This window comes from Nicotiana attenuata, unplaced genomic scaffold, assembly GCF_001879085.1.
Source record: "Nicotiana attenuata strain UT unplaced genomic scaffold, NIATTr2, whole genome shotgun sequence".
In the NCBI taxonomy this organism is placed as follows: Eukaryota; Viridiplantae; Streptophyta; class Magnoliopsida; order Solanales; family Solanaceae; genus Nicotiana; species Nicotiana attenuata.
Window position 1 is genome coordinate 106,751 of NW_017671710.1, and position 4,807 is coordinate 111,557.

Genomic DNA, 4,807 nt, shown 5'->3' on the forward strand with positions numbered 1-4,807 from the left:
TGCCTTAGTCTCAGTTACGGGCGGTTGCCGTGTGGCAGTTACGGGTTCAATTGAATCCATAACTTCAATACGAAATAAAAATTTATGCATAAAAATTTATTATAATTGAAAAAATAATAGATATGAACCCATAACTTTAATAATGGGTTCAATATTAAAAAAATTTAAAGTTGAACCCATAAAGTTTTAATCTTGAATCTGACTTTGGTCTTAGTGTAGCTATTCTTGTTATATTTCTTCCTTATATCATTTTCCTTGTTTTCATTATCATACTATGCTACACGTGTTCGGTTTCTTTATTTATTCCAGTAGGTGTCTTAACCCGACCTCGTCACTACTCTACCGAGATTAGGCTTGATACTTACTGGGTGCCATTGTACGTATTAATACTACACTTGTGCACATCTTTTTGTGCAGATCTAGGTACTTCATACCAGCTTAGGCATCAGTGAGTTGCGCTTGGACCCAGTGGCGGATCCAGGATTTTAAAGTTATGGGTGCTCGCCGATAAAGACGTCAGAAGAAGAGCAAAAATGAATTTACTTGTGGGTACTCACTCAATATTTATCTAACTATTTGTATAATTACCTATGTAAATTTACTAAATATGGTCAAAGTTAATGGGTGCTTAAGCACCCACAAGTGCCCATGTGCATCCGCCACTGCTTGGACCAGAGACTTTAAGGTAGACCTGCTAGCGTTCATAGGCCTCGGAGTAACCCTCTATCTAATTCTATTTCATTCTCTTTTCCTTTAGATACTGTTGTATAATGATGTTCAATACATTTGTGTAGAGCTTGTGACTCGGTATCACTAGATTTTGAGAGTTATGTTCAGTTGTGTTGCGGAGTCCTTTTGTTCTATTGGTTAAATTGAAAGTTTTATTACAAGTTTTAATACTATTTTAGTTAAATTCTCCATGAATGCTAGGCTTACCTAGTCTTAGAGACTTGGTGCCATCACGACGTTGGGGTCGTGACATTTTCCCTCTTCTCTTCCTCCGTACGATTCTGAGCCGAGGGTCTAATGGAAACAACTTCTCTACCTGCATTAGATAGGGGTAAGGTCCGCACACACACTACTAGGGGTGTTCATAAAAACCTAAAAAATCAAACCACATCGAAAACCAAACCAAACCGATACTTTTTTTTGGTTTGGTTTTAGTTTTGAATTTTTAAAACCGATCAAATTTGATTTGGTTTTGGTCTTAATCAGAAAAAAAAACCGAAAAAAACCGAACCAAACCGATTATAGGAGTAGTTATTTCAAATTTATTATTACACCGATATATATGTATATTTTTATACAAAATTTTAAAAATTTAATGGTAAATGTTAATAATTTGCACTTTTAGTATAGTTCTTTACCTTTACATTCTAGTTTGATCGGTAGTTTTCTTTTGTTAAGTGCAAGAATCCATTTCGTGTTAAAAATAATATATTTTTAATCGAGTCCTTAAATTATTCATCACTATTTGATTCAGTTATCATCAATATATCTTGGTAAATAATAGATTTCTCAAAGGGCAATTGATCGATAGTGTTACGTTGAAAATGTGGTCGCCGGATATGTGTTTGGCAGTGTATATCTTATATTGAAGAAAAACCCGACAAATAACCGAAAAAGCCGAAAAATCAACAAAACCCGGCATAAACCGAATCGAGAAACAACCGACTTAATTAATTGGTTTGATTTGGTTCTAATATTTGAAAAACCGACTTACTTGATTTGGTTTCTTTTTAGGGAAAAACCGATCCAAACCGAACCATGAATACCCCTACACATTGCCTTTCCGAAAGCTTGTGAGAATATATTGGGTATGTTATTGTTGTGTGTTTAATCTAACAAAAATGCCTAATTCACCTATATGATTGACGGATGATATTGGACAATTAATTCGTGTTATATTGTTGTTCCAAATATAATTTTAGAACATCTTTTTAATTATCAAGTTAGCTAATGGCTATATAATATTGAGATTGCTTATGAAAGAATAACATATAAAACTTTACATTAAGCTGACTTCTACTCTCTTTTTTCCTTTTCTTTTAATTTGTTTTATTCAAGACACTACAAAAAAAGTCTCATTCTATGGGGGTTTTTTGGGCGATTAGTGGCAGTTTTCGACCCCCACAAAATGAATTATGGCGGTTTGAAAAAATGCCACATATATGTTCGCCACAAGCATTTCTGCGGCAGTTTTTTAAAACCTCCTCGCCGACCGCCACAAAATAAATATTAATTTGTGGCAGTTTTAAAAAGCAATTAGCGGCAATTTTTAACCCCCATAATATGATCTTAACGTTTAAAAAAAATTAATTTATGGGGTTTATAACCCCCACAATTTGATCTCAATCTTTAAAAAAAATTAACAAGTGGCAGTTATAAACTGCCACAATACCTATTTAAAAATTTTAATTCTAGGATTCAATAAATAATTGTTTACTAAATTAGTAACTCTAATTCCATTACAAATATCTATAGTAACAAACATTACAAACTAAATTATACAAACACATATATGATCTGGAACAAAGGAAGTACTTAATATGATCTGTAGCACTTACTCTGACTAGTCATCGAATAGCTTTTACTCAGTCCAGTAATCTTTGTTAATATTGGTCCAGCAATCAATTCATAGCTAAAGTTGCTCAAAAGTACTATTAAAACAACTTTTGATAAACAAACTCCAAATACATCTGTAGAAGTAAACAAACCACAAGGGGTGCTTTACCATGGCAATTAGCTCAAATCCTGGATGATCGATTCATTGCGCTAGAATGTCCTTTGATTCAGTGGGTAAATATCTACAAAAATCACCTAAAGTTCATGTAATTGTACTCATATTTCCAACCGTCCCTGATATACAAGGATGCAGTAGTTGCACACATACAACAGAACTCATTTGATGTCCTTTCTAATTAAAGAACAAAATATTCTCAAAATTTGCAAAGTATTTACTTAAAATATTCTTGCAGTGTATAAAATTAGCCATCCAAAGAATATAATTATCAAACCCCATAAAAGGGGGAAAATAACAAGACACCACCTAATACATATAGACAATCTCTTACTATAGACTCTTTTCTCAAAAGCACACTCATTTTACCAAAAACAATGACTCTTTAAAGGGTAAGATTTTCAATTGGACCTCGAAATAAAGGAATGTACACAACAATTGAAATAAATATAACTCAAGATCCAAAACAATTCTGGTTAGGAACCCTATATCGGAAAGTTAGAAAAGACAATATAGAGCATATAGAAATAAGAAAGAGTATGAAAAAGTACGAACCTTTGTTCTTTGGATTGCGCCCCACTGGCTTCGTAGACAAGATGAAGAGAGCATCGAGCGCTGCTAAAAGATTTGTGAGAGAGGGAACTAATTGTACCATTTGAAAGAAAAGGGAAAAAAGAGAGGGAATTTTGCCCGGTTCTATAATTTTCAGTCTAATATCGAAATTACCCCCTAATGTGCAGTTGAAATCCTAGGAAGATGGTGGCCAATATTGTCTTTTTAATATTTTTCTTTTCTCTATTTTCCCTTTTATATTTCCTTTTAACTATTTAAATAAAAGAAAATTTGGGAAATAGAACTAATTTAATAATAAAACATACTTAAACATAATTGAACAAATTCAAATAAAGTTATTAAAATAATCCATTTAATATTCAAATTGCTAAATATCCTTGATTAAATAAAATATAACACATTTATATAATTACTAACATTATTTGTTGAAATTCAAAATCCTAATATTATGAAAATAAAAGAAATTTATGTCCATATATTTTGCAATTTACTTTTTTCGTTCACACATATAGACCGGTACATCTGTAGGTTGACACAAGTTATTACCAAACCATCTCAAATGACCTCTTATTTTATTCTCAATACGTGTTACTTGCACCTCTAGTGAATATGATAATTTTTATCTTGTCTAATCTTCTATAATCGCACATCCATATTAGTATTTGTGTATCTACAATACTCGTCTTGTGGATATGTTAAACGTTTGCGGTCCAACGCTTTCTACCATATAACACACTTTACAATATAACATTGTCAGTCTTATACTCCCTCCGTTTCATATTATTTGAGGTAGTTTGACTCGGCACGGAGTTTAAGAAAAAAGAAGAAGACTTTTAAAAGTTGTGGTCTTAAAAGCTTAAGGGGTAAAAGGTTTGTGGGGCCATGCCATTTGTGTGGCTATAAAAGCTTCTCATTAAGGGCAAAAAGGGTAAATGTAGAGTTTAAAGTTGAATTATTTCCAAATTTAGAAATGTGTCATTTATTTTGGAACAGACTAAAAAGGAAAGTACCTCATTTAATATGAAACGGACGGAATAATTGTTATGTAAACTTATTCACTTTGATAATCATCCTTCTATCAAAAAACATCCAATAGCACTTTTCTATTCTAACGTCTTATAATTCAATGAGTAACATCTTCGTTTATATTCATTCTCTTGAAATAACGAGCCTAGATATTTAAATTGTTTGAATTTTAGTACCGCGACTCTTTATGGTCTTATCTCAAATTCGCTCTACTCATACCGACTAAACTTGAAGTGTATATATTTAGTCTTACTTCTGCGTATCCTAAAACCATTGCTATCTAAAATACTAGTGTTAGAACCCGTGAGATACGCAGATAATTTGACAGAATATTGATTATAAAATTATGATCTAATACATCGTATTATTTTAATAGATATTAGTTATTATTTTATTATTTAATATAGTGTGCAAAAATATAATAAAATCTATACAAAATCAAAGGATACACATCATATAGTAATCAAA

At 31.8% G+C, this 4,807-nt stretch overlaps 1 long non-coding RNA gene across 1 annotated transcript; it reads right to left on the bottom strand.

The window, feature by feature from the left end:
- Nucleotides 1–2,426: 2,426 nt before the first annotated feature.
- LOC109209797 lies at nucleotides 2,427–3,388 on the bottom strand. Its single transcript, XR_002065425.1, has 2 exons — nucleotides 3,296–3,388; nucleotides 2,427–2,807 (listed from the first exon to the last, which is right to left on the bottom strand). It is a non-coding gene; the product is annotated as an uncharacterized LOC109209797 (long non-coding RNA).
- Between the last annotated feature and the right edge of the window lie 1,419 nt (nucleotides 3,389–4,807).